Consider the following 18,569-nt stretch of genomic DNA (forward strand, 5'->3'; position numbering starts at 1 on the left):
AATTTCACTCTGGGCTTTCGCTGATGTACTGTCTGTATATCTTGTTATTCAGTGCAATGCCAACCATTTCTTCTCCACCTCTCCCAGAGTAAAGTATTCCTGCAGTCTGTGTAGAAAGGGGACTGTGGCAATGTGGCAGCCATGGGGACATTTGGAAAAGCCTTTAATTCTTCTTACATGACTCAGTTGCAGCCAAAGCTTGAACTAATGATTAATGTGAGAGCGGTAAGGTGACACCAGCCATGTTTTACGGCCGACTCTCTGCCATTAATGTAATCTTAAATAACACACAATAGACTTTAGTAATGGATTGAGGATTAATTACTGTAATCTCTAGATCTAGGCCATTATTCTACAAAGAAAGCGACTGAAAAGAGGTCAAATAAAAGAACTGCTGGGGTTTTGAATCAGTGGTAGTAACATGAGTAAAGCTACCTAATGTTTTATTTTCTTTTTGTACAATAATTCATGCAGTGCATTTATAATTGCAAGGTCTGTTAATCTGTGTGGGCAGTGTTGGAGTTATTATAGAGAATAGCTTTCAGTTGCTAAACTGGCTCGGATAATTCAGCATGTAGCTTTGCTAACAGGTGTGACAACAACAACAACTCCATATAGGTAAATGGACCATGCAGGAAATAAGGTTGACAGCCTCGCCTCCATGAAAACAGAACAACAAGCATGCACATAAGCACGCATACATGCACCCTTTCCCCTGAAATCACATCTGAAGTGAAACTTCACCTCCAATCCCATGGAACAACCCTCAGCCTGGTCCCAGAACTGTCCACCCTAGACTTGCTACTAGCACTGTGGGCTGAGACTAACACAGACAGACAGGCATTCAGGGGGGAGACAGTGGTGTGTCTGTCTGCTACGGGGAGAAAGAGAGAGAGAGAAAGGTGAGTCTGAGTTCACACAGTTATAGGCCCAGCTCATTACCCTGCCTGGAACAGGGGGATGACGGACACTGTGACAAACACCTTGGCGGAAGAGACGGGAACCTCGTTTGTGGAGATGGGCTCAAAAAGAGAGGTGGGTGAAAGACAGAGTAAACCAGCTGAAGAGTGAGTGAAAGAGCCAATGCATGTTTGTGTGAGAAAACAATATATAGAGAATGAAAGGGCCAGTGAGAGCATAATAAATGGAAAGTGGAGAGAGAATCTGAGAAGTGTGAGGAGGGTTTAATGGTGGAATTGGTGTGTGACAGACAGGGTGGCGATGGTAGACACAGAGAGACACAGAGAAGACACATCTCACATTGATGGTGTACGACAGATAGCAAGTGATATAATAATAATAATAATAATAATAATAATAATAATAATGATGATATTATCGATATCAAGTAAATTAAGGTCTTGTCGAATGCCATATTGGCTGTCCTGATGCCGCAGAGTCCTTTCAGAAGAAAATGACCATATCACACAACTGTTGGTAGAGCATGAAAGAATGGAATACAATTATGGAATCTACTAAGATGCATTTCAGGTTCTTATTTAAAGGGGAATCTGCAGTTCAAACAATAACAAAGCGTCTACCCGCCACTGATTTGGTAAATAGCTGAGCGATGGGGCTAGAGAAATTTAACCACTCTCAAATTCAAAAACACAAAGACTGACCATCCATGAGACCAAATGATAGTTTTAACCATGTTTGAGGCAATACAGTGTTTGTTTACATGAGGCTGAAGTTACTCTGTATTCTTAAAACATTTATGTGAATATTAATTTTGTCTAACAACGTATTTAGCCATAGCAGATTGCCTCTTTAAATGAAGAAGTGTGGCGCCAGGAAGCTTAACAACATTACCAGTGAGCCCATTTTGCTTATACCTTCTCATTTCTGATTGACATGCTATGATTTTCAAATAGTGTTAACAACATGCATTTGACACAAGGATCAATTATAATATATATTAGCTGCTATGCATTGACAAAGTGGATAGAAAACGACAAAACATTATTGTATGTAGACCTATAGTTCAAATCAAATCAAATTGTATTTGTCACATGCGCCGAATACAACAGGTGTAGAGCTTCCAGTAAAATGCTATGTCATAGCATCAACACTATGTCATAGGCTAGCCAGACTATACAGTGAACATATAATGTAATTACCTTGAAGCCTCTGGGGGAATGCTGTTAGACAGCATCTGTTTGGTTCAAATCTAGACATCACATATTAGTCTGATTGCCTGGCCTGTACCACCACACACAATCCCAGTGGGCATTGCCTGCACTGAACCTCAGTAACCTCACAGCTAGTCTGTAGGTGGGGAAGAAGAATTGGTAACAGGACTGCCAGTCAACTACATTGGCTATTACTTGTGAAATACAGTTGAAGTCGGAAGTTTAAATTCACCTTAGCCAAATACATTTAAACTCAGTTTTTCACAATTCCTGACATTTAATCCTAGTATAAATTCCCTATTTTAGGTCAGTTAGGATCACCACTTTATTTTAAGAATGTGAAATGTCAGAATAATAGTAGAGAGAATTATTTATTTCAGCTTTGATCACTTTCATCACATTCCCAGTGGGTCAGAAGTTTACATACACTCAATGAGTATTTGGTAGCATTGCCTTTAAATTGTTTAACTTGGGTCAAACGTTTTGGGTAGCCTATCAAAGCTTCCCACAATAAGTTGGGTGAATTTTGGCCTATTCCTCCTGACAGAGCTGGTGTAACTGAGTCAGGTTTGTATGCATCCTTGCTCGCACAAGTTTTCAGTTCGGCCCACACGTTTTCTATGGGATTGAGGTCAGGGCTTTGTGATGGCCACTCCAATACCTTGACTTTGTTGTCCTTAAGCCATTTTGCCACAACTTTGGAAGTATGCTTGGGGTCATTGTCCATTTGGAAGACCCATTTGCGACCAAGCTTTTGCTTACCTCATGATGTCATCTATTTTGTGAAGTGCAGCAAAGCACACCCACAACATGACGCTGCCACCCCCATGCTTCACGGTTGGTATGGTGTTCTTCGGCTTGCAAGCCGCCCCCTTTTTCCTCCAAACATAACGATGGTCATTATGGCCAAACAGTTCTATTTTTGTTTCATCAGACCAGAGGACATTTCTCCAAAAAGTACTATCTTTGTCCCAATGTGCAGTTGCAAACCGTAGTCGGGCTGTTTTATGGCAGTTTTGGAGCAGTGGCATCTTCCTTGCTGAGCGGCCTTTCAGGTTATGTCCATATAGGACTTGTTTTACTGTACCTTTGTACCTGTTTCCTCCAGCATCTTCACAAGGTCCTTTGCTGTTGTTCTGGGAATGATTTGCACCTTTCTCACCAAAGTACGTTAATCTCTTGGAGACAGAACACGTCTCCTTCCTGAGCGGTATGACGGCTGCGTGGTCCCATGGTGTTTATACTTGCGTACGATTGTTTGTACAGATGAACGTGGTACCTTCAGGCATTTGTAAATTGCTCCCAAGGATGAACCAGACTTGTGGAAGTCTACAACAGTTTTTCTGAGGACTTGGCTGATTTCTTTTGATTTTCCCATGATTTCAAGCAAAGAGGCACTGAGTTTGAAGGTAGGCCTTGAAATACATCCACTCAAATGATGTCAATTAGCCTATCAGAAGCTTCTAAAGCCATGGAATTTTCCAAGGCACAGTCAACTTAGTGTATGTAAACTTCTGACCCACTGAATTGTGATACAGTGAATTATAAGTGAAATAATCTGTCTGTAAACAATTGTTTGAAAAATGATCTGTCATGCACAAAATAGATGTATTACCCGACTTGCCAAAACTTTAGTTTGTTAACAAGAAATTTGTGGAGTGGTTGAAAAACGAGTTTTAATGACTCCAACCTAAGTGTATGTAAACTTCTGACTTCAACTGTAGTACCCCTATTCATTTCACAGTGAGCACTGAGCATAGCTCCTGGACCATATTTAAAGCACATTGTTTCTACAAAATGAGACCTCTCTGAACTTCACTGACGACACCATGGCTGTAGGTCTGATCACTGATAACGACAAGTCAGCCTACAGGGAGGAGGTCAGAGACCTGGCAGTGTGGTACCAGAACAACAACCTCTCCCTCAATGTCAGCAAAAAAAAGGAGTTAATTGTCGACTTCAGGAAGCAGAAAAGAAGACACGCCGATCCGCATTGACGGGACTGCAGTGGAACGAGTCAGCAGTTTCTGGTTCCTCTGTGTCCACATCACGAGAACCTCACATGGACTGACAACACCACCACCCTGGTCAAGAAGGCACATTAGCTCCTCTACTTTCTCAGTTGGCTGAAGAAATTTGGCATGTCCCCCCGGGATCTCTCCAAATTCTACCGCATCACCATAGAGAGCTTCCTGATCGGCTGCCTCACAACCTGGCATCGAAACTGTTCTGTTCACAACCGCAAGGCCCTTCAGCAGATGGTGAAGATGGCCTAGTACATCACTGGAGCCATGTTCCCCACCAGGGTTGGGTAGTTTTCTTTCTAAATGTAATCCGTTACAGTTACCTGGCCAAAATTGTAGTCAGTAACATAACTTTGGACAGCGGTGTAAAGTACATGAGTAAAAATACTTTAAAGTACTACTTAAGTAGTTTCTTTGGGTATTTGTACTCTACTTTACTATTTATATTTCGTGAAAACTTTTACTTCACTACATTCCCAAAGACAATTTGGTAATTTTTACTCCATACATTTTCCCTGCCACCCAAAAGTACTCATTACATTTTGAATGCTTAGCAAGACAGGAAAATGGTCTAATTCACACACTTATCAAGAGACCGTTCCTTGTCATCCCTACTGCCTCTGATCTGGTGGACTCACTAAACACATGCTTTGTTTGTAAATATGTCTTGAGTGTTGGAATGTGCTCCTGGCTATCTGAAAAGAAAAACACACAAAAAAACAAATGGTTCATCTGGATTGCTTAATATAAGGAATTTTAAATTATTTATACTTAATCCTTAAGTATATTTTAGCAATTACATTCACTTGTGATACTTAAGTATATTTAAAATCAAATACGTTTAGACTTTTACTCAAGTAGGATTTTACAGGGTGACTTTCACTTTAGTCACTTTCTTTTAAGGTACCTTTACTTTCACTCAAGTAGGGCAATTGGGTACTATTTCCACCACTGCTTTTGGATTACCCAAACTCAGTAACGTAATCTGATTACTTTCAGTTACTTTTGGATTACTGTCCCTTTAAGAGGCATTAGAAGAAGACAGGAAAATCCATCAAATGTATTTGGTGTGTCATCATACTGGTCTCTGACTTGTGGTCAGACTCGCTCATGTGGAACAAACTTAAACCTGCACTTTTTTTAACTGCTGAATTGAATTTCTTTGAGAATACAGAAAGGTGTCAATTTTTTTTTTTTTTTACAAACATCCTTTCTGAATTGACAAGTAATTCTAGAAGTGATTTAGTTTTTCAAAAGTATCTGGAATCTGAATACAATATTTTTGCTGGTAATGTAACTGATTAGAGTTTCAGTTTTTTGGTAATCAGATAACAGGTTACTCCCCAACCCTGCCCCACCATACAGAATATTTACTCCAAGCGGTGCTTGAGGATGGCCTGCAACAACATCAAGGACTCCGCTCACCCCTATTCACTGCGCCATCATCTGGCACACGGTACTAGAGCATCGGGTCCCGGACCTCCAGATTTAGAGATTTTTAGTTTTTATGCACAAGTCATCAGACTACTGAACTCTTGAACTGGGACTGACCGGACTGACCGCTGGCACAACAACAGTCTCTTGCACATACTTCCTGCACCTTAACACATACGCAGGGTTGAGTAGGTTACTTTCTAAATGTAATCCATTAAAGTTACTAGTTACCTGTCCAAAATTGTAGAAAGTAATGTAACTTTTGGATTACCCAAACACAGTAATGCAATCAGATTACTTTCCCTTTAAGGGGCATTAAAAGAAGACACAATGGATCCATCAAACACATTTGGTGTGTCATCATAGTGTTCTCTGACTTGTGGTCAGACTCGCTCAGGTGAAACAAACTTAACTTGCATCTTTTTTTCAATGCTGAATTGAAAACAGAAAGGTGTCATAATGTATTTTTTCACAAGGAATCCAAGTAGTCATCTAGTTTTTCAAAAGTATTTGTAATCTGATATTTCTGCAGGTAACGTAACTGATTAAATGTTTTATTTTATTATCAGATTACATGCATTCAGTTACTACTCCCTAACCCTGCACACATGCACTCACTCACACACACTCACACAGGCTCGAACACAGACACAAACACACTCCCGCTCACATGCATGCACACACACACACTCCATGACCGCTGCTACTGGACTCCTACTCATGTTACTGCACAATTACTATTTATTTACAGTTTTACTCCACAGTTTACTGCCTAACTACCAGAGTGCCTTCTGGTATGATATTGTTGCTACATTTGTATTTATTTTTATTCATTGAGCGTTTTTTGTTGTTGCACTATTTTATAAACCTAATTACTTTTCTATTGTTGTTGCATTGTTAGGAAGTGAATCTGCAGTCAGCATTTTGTTGCGCTATCATACTCCACGTTTATAATGAAAATGTGACTAATAAAAAAAAAGAACTTAATCTGCAGACCTTGTGAGAGTGAGGCCAAGAGAAAATCCTGTTTGAAGGGATTGGGCATGGGCCTATTCAATTAATAATGATTAGTGGGGAAAGCGTAGGGGGACATCAAAAGAGGGAGATAAATCCTTATCATTGTCATGCCATGCATGCTCAATGCTCAGCTCAGCTCAGCTGCACTCAGTGTTTTGTTGAAGCACCTTTAGCAGCAATTACAGCCTCGGGTCTTCTTGGGTATGACGCTACAAGCTTGGCACACCTGTATTTGGGGAGATTCTCCCATTCTTCTCAGATCCTCTCAAGCTCTGTCAGGTTGGATGGGAAGTGTCGCAGCACAGCTATTTTCAGGTCTCTCCAGAGATGTTAGATCGGCTTCAAGTCCAGGCTCTGGCTGGGCCACTCAAGGACATTCAGAGACTTGTCCCGAAGGCACTCCTGCTCACCTTCGATGGCCACTGGCACGCTGGAGAAGTGTGCTCTTCATGGAAGAATCACGGTTTCAACTGTACTGGGCAGATGGCAGACAGTGTGTATGGTATTGTGTGGGCAAGCTGTTTGCTGATGTCAATGTTGTGAACAGAATACCCCATGGTGGGGGTGGGGTTATGGTATGGGCAGGAATAAACTAAGGACAATGAACACAATTGCATTTTATCGATGGCAATTTGAATGCACCAAGATACAGTGACGAGCTCCTGAGGCCCATTATCGTGCCATTAATCCTCTGTCAACACCTTATGTTTCAGCATGATAATGCATGGCCCCATGTAGCAAGGGTCTGCACACAATTCACAATTTTGCATTTATATCTTTGTTCAGTGTAGAATGTTTCCCAAGTCTTCCACGACCAACCTGATCTCAGAGCATTTTGTATCAATTTAGTATGATACACTACATGACCAAAGGTATGTGGACACCTGCTTGTTGAAAATCATGTCCATTAATATGGAGTTGGTCCCCCCCTTTGCTGCTATAAACTCCACTCTTCTGGTAAAGCTTTCCACTAGACATTGCTGCGGGGACTCACTAATTCAACCACAAGTGAAATAGTGTGGTCGGGCACTGATGTTGGGCGATTAGGCCTGGCTCGCAGCCTGTGTTCCAATTTATCCCAAAGGTGTTCGATGGGGTTGGAGTCAGGGTTCTGTGCAGGCCAGTCAAGTTCTTCCACACCGATCTTGACAAAACATTTCTACATGGACTTTGCTTTGTGCACAGGGGCATTGTCATGCTGAAACAGAAAGGGGAAACAGTTGAACGGAGCCCCAAACTGTTGCCACAAAGTTGGTAGCACAGTATCTTCTAGAATGTCATTGTATGCTGTAGCGTTAAGATTTCCATTCACTGGAACTAAGGGGCCTAGCCCGAACCATGAAAAACATCCCCAGACCATTATTCCTCCTCCACCAAACCTTACACATGGCACTATGCATTGGGGCAGGTAACGTCTATTGCCATCCACCAAACCCAGATTCGTCTGTAGGACTGCCAGATGGTGAAGAGTGCATCCATAGACCCTCCTGTACTCCCTGTTCACCCATGACTGCATGGCCAAGCACAACTCCACACCATCATTAAGTTTATTGACGACAACAGTGGTAGGCCTGATCACTGACAACGATGAGACAGCCTATAGGGAGGTGGTCAGAGAACTGGCAGTTTGGTGCCAGGATAACATCATCTCCCTCAAAGTGATCAAGACAAAGGAGATGATCGTGGACTACAGGAAAAGGAGGGTCGAGCATGCACCCATTCCATCAACGGGGCTGCAGGGGAGCAGGCCGAGAGCTTCAAGTTCCTTGGTTTCCACATCACGAACAAACCATCATGGTCCAAACACACCAAGACAGGCGTGAAGAGGGCACAACAACACCTATTCCCCATCAGGAGACTGAAAAGATTTGGCATGGGTCCTCAAATCCTGAAAAAGTTCTATAGCTGCACTATCGAGAGCATCCTGCCTGGCTGCATCACCACCTGGTATGGCAACTGCTCGGTCTCCGACCGCACGGCACTACAGAGGGTAGTGTGTACTGCCCAGTACATCACTGGGACCCAGCTTCCTGCCATCCAGGACCTCTATACCAGGCGGTGTTAGAAGAAAAAAAATCATCAAAATCTCCAACCACCCTAGTCATAGACTGTTCTCTCTGCTACCGCACGGCAAGCGGTACCATAGCGCGAAGTCTAGGACCAAAAGCCTCCTAAACAGATTCTACCCCCAAGCCATAAGACTGCTGAACAACTAAACTAATCAAATGGCCACACTGATTCTTTACATTAACCCCTCCCCTTTGTTTTTACACAGCTGCTACTCGCTGTTTATTATCTATGCATAGTCACTTTACAAATTCTCGACTAACCTGTACCCCCGCACATTGACTCGATACCGGTACCCCCTGTATATAACCTTGTTATTGATCTGTACATTTATTGTGTTACTTTTTGATTGATTAGATTTCTTTAACTTTAGTTTATTTAGTAAATATTTTATTAACTGTATTTCTTGAACTGCATTGTTGGTTAAGTGCTTGTAAAGTAAGCATTTCACAGTAAGGTTGTATTTGGCGCATGTGAAAAATAGAATTTGATTTGATTTTATGACCAACAATTTAAGGCAAATTGTAAAAACGTGTTAAAAAAATTGTAAGAGAAGTATGAAGCGGGCTTGCTAAAAAATATGTATAGACATCGATTTTAGCGTTGGCAAATTGTCTTAGTCTCGTAGTGATGAGCCTATAAAACATAGCTAGATTCATAAATACACTTTTTGTAAGTCTTTAATTTAAATGACCAAACTATAAAACTAGCTAGCCAGCTATGGGTAACTATAGCTAGTTACCTGACAGAAGTGCTAACCAGATTCACTAGCTTACTAGGCACATTAATAGCTTTAGGTTGGTTGTTTTTAAGCTCAACTTCAAAATTTTCACCAAGCGTCTCCGATCATCACTCTCCCTTGCTTGGGAAAGAGACATTTAATGTACACTCGGATGTGATGATGTAAAACGTCATTCAAGGGCTGAGGGTTTAGGGCCGAGGCTGTCTACTTTGAGTTTGAAACGGTAATCAAAGCATTGATAAAAACAGAGACTGAACCAAAAATAGCAGCGCAGTTAAAGGTTAAAGCATGCTAGAGTCGGCACCGAGTGACGAAGAAAAAATCTAATTCTGTAAATAGTGCTGAAAAATAAAGCCTTACATAACATCATGCAACATTTACTCCTATCTACCAGCTATGCCAGTGTTGGTAAACTCTCACCTACAGTAGAGCACCTACATCTGTAACGGTTTTCTTGAGTTGAAAGAGAGGCGGACCAAAACGCAGCGTGGTTGAAGTTCATGTTTTTTAATAAGACAACTAAACATGATAGGAAACAAAGGTGGAAAACCAAAACAGCCCTATCTGGTGCAAACAGAGACAGGAACAATCACCCACAATACCAAACACCAAACAGGCTACCTAAATATGGTTCCCAATCAGAGACAATGACTAACACCTGCCTCTGATTGAGAACCATATCAGGCCAAACATAGAAATAGACAAACTAGACGTGTAACATAGAATGCCCACTCAGATCACACCTTGACCAAACAAAACATAGAAACATACAAAGCAAACTATGGTCAGGGTGTGACAACATCGTCATAATTATTTTGTATCTGCATTAACTGTAGAATAGTTTCATTATGGGAAAGCCTCAGTATCCCTAATTAAATGGAGGGAAAATATAGCCACAGCACAGCAGCAGATGTGTAAAATGTGTTGATGTAATTCATTAGCTGCCTCTGTCTCTCACTCCTCTATAGCCATTTAGCGGGCCATCACATGAGCCCAATACATTTCCGTCATCCCTCTCCTGTGCCCTCCTTACTTCTCCCCGTCTGTCACCCTCTTTCTTTGTGAAGCTTGAAATGAATGCTGAGTCAAAACCCTCTACTCTTTCTTCCCTGCCACCCGTTGTCTTCCCTGAGCTCAGCTCAGATCTGTCAATCCACTGTTAGCCTCCTTTCTCTATTTCTCTAAAGAGGGGCTTACATAAAGGCTTTTGTAACTATGTTCCTATCGTTAGGAGGACAACGAAATTGGAGCACGCTGACTTTGATTGGTTTCCATTGAAGAGGAGCTAAAGAGGGTTGATGTCATCATACTATGCATTGGGGAGTTATTTAACATGTGTGTGTGTGTGTGTGTGTGTGTGTGTAATGACTGAATAATTTATCCAGATCCAGAAGAAACCTTCCATTCCTTTATTAGATAAAAACAGCATCTACACCCAATGCTTCATTGCCCTCCAAGATGACCAATATCTGCTGCTTCTCAGCTAACAACAAACATTACCACAACATTAGAGAACATTCCCTTAGGAGTCTCACTGCCTAAAATGTTCATAGGAATGTTCCAGTGATGTGCAAGGACCTTTCCAAGAGACCATTCCCTTAATATCAAACATAACTTACCCAGAATGTGGTTACCATGTTCAAATCAAACTTTATTAGTCACATGTTTCCCTGCATTAAAGTCTCCGGCTACTAGGAGCGCCGCCTCTGGGTGAGCGTTTCTTGTTTGCTTATGGTGAAATACAGCTCATTCGATGCTATCTTAGTGCCAATCTCTGACTGAGGTGGTATGTAAACAGCTACGAAGAATACAGATGAGAACTCTCTCAGTTGGTAGTGTCGTCTACAGCTTATCATAATATACTCTACCTCAGGCGAGCAATAGCTTGAGACTTCCTTAGATATAGTGCACCAGCTGTTATTTACAAAAGTACATAGTCCACCGCTCCTTGTCTTACCAGATGCCGCCATTATATCCTGCCGGTACATCGTATAACCAGCCAGCTGTATGTTGATATTGTCGTTGTCCAGCCACGACTCTGTGAAGCATAAGATTTTACAGTTTTTAATGTCTCGTTGGTAGTTTAATCTTCCACGTAACTCGTCGATTTTATTGTCCAACGATTGCACGTTTGCTAGCAGAATTGAGGGAAGCGGGGGTTAATTTGATCGCCTTCGAATTCTCAGAAGGCAGCCCACTCTCCGGCCCCTCTTTCTCCACTTCCTCTTCAACAAGATCACGGGGGTTGGGGCCTGTTCCCGAGGGAGCCGTATATCCTCCGCCTTGGGCTCGTCAGTAGTGAAATACGAAAATGGATTCTGCTAGTCCGTGGTGAGTAATCGCAGTCCTGATGTCTAGAAGTTATTTTCAGTCATAAGAGACGGTAGAGGCAACATTATGTATAAAATAAGTAAAAAATAAGTTACAAACATCGCAGATAAACAAACAAAAAAACACAATCGGTTGGGGGCACGTAAAACGTCTGGCTTCTGCTCCGGCATCATTTTACAACTGCTCTCAGAATATTCAACATTAATAATCTAGAAATGTTTCAATGGAACGTTGCAAGAATATTCCAGTGTCCAGTTTATTGAGGGTTATGAGAATACTTCCGGCGCCGACAGAGATGGCCTCCTCGCTTCGCGTTCCTATGAAACTATGCAGTATTTTTGTTTTTTTACGTGTTATTTCTTGCATTGGTACCCCAGGTAATCTTAGGTTTTACTACATACAGTCGGGAGGAACTACTGGATATAAGAGCAACGTCAACTCACCATCATTACGACCAGGAGTACAACTTTCCCGAAGCAGATCCTCTGTTTTGCCCACCACCCAGGACAATGGATCGGATCCCAGCCGACGAACCAAAACAACGATGCTGTAAAAGAGGCAGACGAAGCGGTCTTCTGGTCAGGCCCCGGAGATGGGCACTTCGCGCACCGCTCCCGAGCATACTACTCGCCAATGTTCAGTCTCTTGACAACAAGGTTGATGAAATCCGAGCAAGGGTAGCATTCCAGAGAGACATCAAAGACTGTAACGTTCTTTGCTTCACGGAAACATGGCTCACTCGAGACACGCTATTGGAGTTGATGCAGCCAGCTGGTTTCTTTACACAACGCACCAACAGAAACAAGCATCTTTCTGGTAAGAAGAGGGGCGGGAGGGTTAACGAGACGTGGTGTGATCATAACAACATACAGGAACTCAAATCCTTCTGTTCATCTGATTTAGAATTCCCCACAATCAAATGTTGACCGCATTATCTACCAAGAGAATTCTCTTCGATTATAATCACAGCCGTATATTCCCCCCCAAGCAGACACATCGATGGCCCTGAACAAACATTATTTGACTCTATGTAAACTGGAAACCACATATCCTGAGGCTGCATTCATTTTAGCTGGGGATTTTAACAAGGCTAATCTGAAAACAAGACTTCCTAAATTATATCAGCATATCGATTGTGCTACCAGGGCTGGTAAAACCCTGGACCATTGTTATTATAACTTCCGCGACGCATATAAGGCCCTCCCCCGCCCTCCTTTCGGAAAAGCTGACCACGACTCAATTTCTTTGCTCCCTGTCTATAGACAGAGACTAAAACAGGATTGGGATATGTTCCGCATTGCGTCAAACAACAACATTGACGAATACGCTGATTCGGTGAGCGTGTTTATTAGCAAGTGCATTGGCGATGTCGTACCCACGGCAACTTTTAAAACATTCTCCAACCAGAAACCGTGGATTGATGGCAGCATTCGTGTGAAACTGGAAGTGCGAACCACTACTTTTAACCAGGGCAAGGTGACCGGAAACATGACCGAAGACAAACAGTGTAGCTATTCCCTCCGCAAGGCAATCAAACAAGCTGAGAGTCAGTATAGAGACAAAGTAGAGTCGCAATTCAACGGCTCAGACACAATAGGTATGTGGCAGGGTCTACAGTCAATCACGGATTACAAAAAGAAACCAGCCTCGTCACAGACCAGGATGTCTTGCTCCCAGACAGACTAAACAACTTCTTTCCTCGCTTTGAGAACAATACAGTGCCACTGACACGGCCCGCTACCAAAACCTGCAGACTCTCCTTCACTGCAGCTGACGTGAGTAAAACATTTAAATGTGCTAACCCTCGTGAGGCTGCAGGCCCAGATAGCATACCCAGCCGCGTCCTCAGAGCATGCGCAGACCAGCTGGCTGGTGTGTTTATGGACATATTCATTCCATCCTTATCCCAGTCTGCTGTTCCCACATGCTTCAAGAAGGCCACCATTGTTCCTTTTCCCAAGAAAGCTAAGGTAACTGAGCTAAACGACTACCGCCCCATAGCACTCACTTCTGTCACCATGAATATAGACTGCCCATTTTTTTTTTGTTCTACTGTGTTATTGACTTGCTAATTGTTTTACTCCATGTGTAACTCTGTGTTGTCTGTTCACACTGCTATGCTTTATCTTGGCCAGGTCGCAGTTGCAAATGAGAACTTGTTCTCAACTAGCCTACCTGGTTAAATAAAGGTGAAATAAAAAATAAAAATAAAATAAAATAAAATGAAGTGCTTTGAGAGACTAGTCAATATCATCTCCACACTACCTGACACCCTAGACCCACTCCAATTTGCTTACCGCCTCAATAGATCCACAGACGACGCAATCGCAACCACACTGCACACCGCACTAACCCATCTGGACAAGAGGAATACCTATGTGAGAATGCTGTTCATCGACTACAGCTCAGCATTTAACACCATAGTACCCTCCAAACTCGTAATCAAGCTCGAGACACTGGGTCTCGACCCCGCCCTGTGCAACTGGGTACTGAACTTCCTGGTGGTGAGGGTAGGTAACAACATCTCCACCCTGCTGATCCTCAACACTGGGGTCCCACAAGGGTTTGTTCTGAGCCCTCTCCTGTACTCCCTGTTCACCCATGACTGCGTGGTCATGCACGCCTCCAACTCAATCATCAAGTTTGCAGATGACACTACAGTGGTAGGCTTGATTACCAACAACGACGAGACGGCCTACAGGGTGAAGGTGAGGGCCCTCGGAGTGTGGTGTCAGGAAAATAACCTCACACTCAACGTCAACAAAACAAAGGAGATGATCGTGGACTTCAGGAAACAGTTGAGGGAGCACCCCCCTATCCACTTCGACGGGACAGTAGTGGAGAGGGTAGTAAGTTTTAAGTTCCTCGGCGTACACAGCACAGACAAACTGAATTGGTCCACCCACACAGATAGCGTGGTGAAGAAGGCAGAGCAGCGCCTCTTCAACCTCGGCTTGTCACCTAAAGCACTCACAAACTTTTACAGATTCACAATCGAGAGCATCCTGTCGGGCTGTATCACCGCCTGGTACGGCAACTGCTCCGCACACAACCGTAAGGCTCTCCAGAGGGTAGTGAGGTCTGCACAACGCATCACCGGGGCAAACTATCCGCCCTCCAGGACACCTACACCACCCGATGTCACAGGAAGGCCAAAAGATCATCAAGGACAACAACCACCCGAGCCACTGCCTGTTCACCCCGCTATCATCCAGAAGGCGAGGTCAGTACAGGTGAATCGAAGCTGGGACTGAGAGACTGAAAAACAGCTTCTATCTCAAGGCCATCAGACTGTTAAACAGCCATCACTAACATTGTGGCTGCTGCCAACACACTGACTCATCTCTAGCCACTTTAATAATTAAAAATTGGATGTAATAAATGTATCACTAGTCACTTTAAACTATGCCACTTAATATAATGTTTACATACCCTAGATTACTCATCTCATATGTATATACTGTACTCTATACCATCTACTGCATCTTGCTTTATGTAGTACATGTATCACTAGCCACTTTAAACAATGCCACTTTTATATGTTTACATACCCTACATTACTCATCTCATATGTACAGTGGGGCAAAAAAGTATTTAGTCAGCCACCAATTTTACAAGTTCTCCCACTTAAAAAGTTGAGAGAGGCCTGTATTTTTCATCATAGCTTACCTATTGCAGATTCAGTCTTCCCAGCCTGGTGCAGGTCTACAATTTTGTTTCTGGTGTCCTTTGACAGCTCTTTGGTCTTGGCCATAGTGGAGTTTGGAGTGTGACTGTTTGAGGTTGTGGACAGGTGACTTTTATACTGATAACAAGTTCAAACAGGTGCCATTAATACAGGTAACGAGTGGAGGACAGAGGAGCCTCTTAAAGAAGAAGTTACAGGTCTGTGAGAGCCAGAAATCTTGCTTGTGACCAAATACTTTTTTTCCACCATAATTTGCAAAGAAATTCATTAAAAATCCTACAATGTGATTTTCTGGATTTTCTTTCCTCATTTTGTCTGTCATAGTTGAAGTGTACATATGATGAATACTATAGGCCTCTCTCATCTTTTTAAGTGGGAGAACTTTCACAATTGGTGGCTGACTAAATAATTTTTTGCCCCACTGTATATACTGTACTCAATACCATCTACTGCATCTTGCCTATGTCGTTCTGTACCATCACTCATTCATAGATTTTTATGTACATATTCTTCATCCCTTTACACTTGTGTGTATAGGGTAGTTGTTGTGAAATTGTTAGGTTAGATTACTCGTTGGTTATTACTGCATTGTTGGAACTAGAAGCACAAGTATTTCGCTACACTCGCATGGTTGCCACATTCTCAGAATATAAGATATTCATGTTTTAGATACGTTCCATGGGACGTTGCAGGTACATTCATGTGTCCAGTTTTCTTAAGGGGATAGGAGAATATTTCATCAACGTCACAAAACATATTTAGGGACGTCCCCGGAAGAAGCTGGGAACACGATAAAAATATCCTACATTTTAAATGTCATTGGACAAGAAATGTTCTTTCAACGTTCCCATGAAACATTTCAGCAACATTAATATCTTGTATTTGGACATCATGGCAACTATGTTCTGAGTATGTTTCCTCCGGAAGACAAAAAAAGTGTTTCTTTACACACCATCCCTCGTTACTGTTGCCATGCCCTTCAAGGCCCTGATTGGTGAACCACTGATCCATTCATAGCCCTTGTTACTGTTGCTGATCCCATCGAGGCCCTTATTGGTGAACCATTCAGCTCTTTGTCTGTGGGCAAGATTTGGGACACACAAACAATGCTTTTAACATACAATGTTTTCAACTTAAATACAGTACATTGTACATGTCCATTTATACAGTATTTTATTTTATTTTTTATTAATCAACGTTTATTGGTCGTGTACACAGATTTGCAGGTATTATAGTAGGTGTACCAAAATGCTTATGTAACTAGCTCCAACAGTGCAGTAAAATGTCTCGCAAATACACAAATAATAAAAACATCTAAACAGGAAATCAAGAAATAACAATACAAATAGATATATTAGAGCGAGCATGTGTGAGAATCCAGAATATACACTGCATATACACTGCATATAAATGCAACATGGAACAATTTCAAATATTTGACTGAGTTACAGTTCATATAAGGAAATCAGTCAATTGAAATACATTCATTACGCCCTAATCTATGGTTTTTACACGACTGGGAATACAGATTTTATTTCTGTTTAAACACACTCGCTAGCACAGGAAAGAGAATAATTATCTTGGGCCTCCTCCCGTGCTACCAAAGGGATTCGGAACGTTTTTTCAGACTCTTTGCCCTGAACGAGTACCTGAAGAAACTTTGCAACAACAGGAATGTCTATTTTTGTGACAACTTTGATTTGCTGTGGGAGCAACTAGTACTTTTTGAAAGAGACGGAATTCACCCAAACTGCAGGGGTTCCAGGATTATTTCCAGCAACATCGCAAACTGTTTTAGAGACTGATGGACAGGGTCTTGTAGTGCTCTAGTTCTCCCTGTCAGAATAAGCAACAGAGGACTTTTAAAGCTTATCAACTACTATAGAGATGGCACTATGGTTATTGTGAGTAACCTCATTTATGTTCCTTTAACTCCGACCTCTAGTGAGTTTATACAAACTATCATCTCCTACCATTCTGTTAGATTGGAGATATGAAAACATAGTTGTAACATTAATAATTTGGTTGTTATTCCATTGGTTACCTTGAGGCAGATGCCCCAGGGGAAGAGTGGCCACACTCATTGAATATGCTGCTTTTAAATGTTAGAGCAATCACTAGTAAAACCGTTCTCATGAAAGACCTCATTACAGAGCGCAAAGTTGATAGCATGTTTCTCACTGAAACATGACTGTCATCAGACTGTAGTGTCCCTCTTTTTAAAGCCTTCCCCCAGACTACAGCTACTACTCCTTGAGAACTATGATGAAATCATTGTGTTGGGTGATATAATATTCATGTTGACAAAGAGACTGACTAAAAGGTCATTGAATTTATGAATCTTTTGAGCTCTATGTACTTTATCCAACATGTTACTGGGCCCACCCATAACCATGGCCATACTCCATACCTGGTTATGACCAAGGGACTTTCTAGTGACATATCATCTATTGTTGATGTTGCTTTATCTGATCACCACTGTGTATTTTGTACTATCTTGCTGCCCATAGCACAGGATAACACATTATTAAGAAATGCTATCTTACCTCCCCATAGAGAGCTGTTTATTCTCTATGTTGGTTGGGGCGTGATGGTGACTAGGGTGGATCATCTAGGTGATTAATGGTTTATGTTGACCTGGTATGGTTCCCAATCAGAGACAGCTGTTTATCGTTGTCTCTGATTGGGGATCATATTTAGGTAGCCATTTTCCCCATTGTGATTTGTGGGATCTTGTCTGCAGTTAGTTGCCTGTGTGCACACCAGTAGCGTCACGTTTCGTTTGGTAGTGTGTTGTTTTTGTTCGGTGTTCATTTATTAAAGGAAAATGTACGCCTACCACGCTGCACCTTGGTCCATTCCTTATAACGATCGTGACACCTCTGAAGTTGCTACACATTTTATTGAGTATATGAACAATACAGCATCAATTCTGCCTTCCTCGTGGCGATTTCTTTGATAACTAATAGCAAATTAAGGTCAACCATTGATGCCATAGCTCCAGTAAAGTTGTAAAAGGCCACATCCAAACGTAGAGTCCCTTGGATGAGTGAGGAAACTAATCAATTAAAAAGAAATTGCAGAAAGGCAGAGTGGAAGTGTACAAAGTCAAAGTTCCAGGTCCATTGTTATAT

At 42.0% G+C, this 18,569-nt stretch overlaps 1 protein-coding gene across 3 annotated transcripts in view; it reads right to left on the reverse strand.

Moving 5' to 3' along the window:
• kcnj6 (potassium inwardly rectifying channel subfamily J member 6) overlaps positions 1-18,569 on the reverse strand; it is a 90,676-nt gene that overhangs the window by 41,645 nt on the left and 30,462 nt on the right. The window contains exon 2 of one of the 3 annotated variants that reach the window (XM_035780113.2): positions 16,388-16,512. The exons of the other annotated variants lie outside the window; for them this stretch is intronic. The gene's annotated coding sequence lies outside the window, so the exon portion shown is untranslated. The remainder of the gene's footprint in view (positions 1-16,387; positions 16,513-18,569) is intronic. 3 annotated transcript variants of the gene reach the window in all.

This window comes from Oncorhynchus keta, chromosome 11, assembly GCF_023373465.1.
Source record: "Oncorhynchus keta strain PuntledgeMale-10-30-2019 chromosome 11, Oket_V2, whole genome shotgun sequence".
NCBI classification, from domain to species: Eukaryota; Metazoa; Chordata; class Actinopteri; order Salmoniformes; family Salmonidae; genus Oncorhynchus; species Oncorhynchus keta.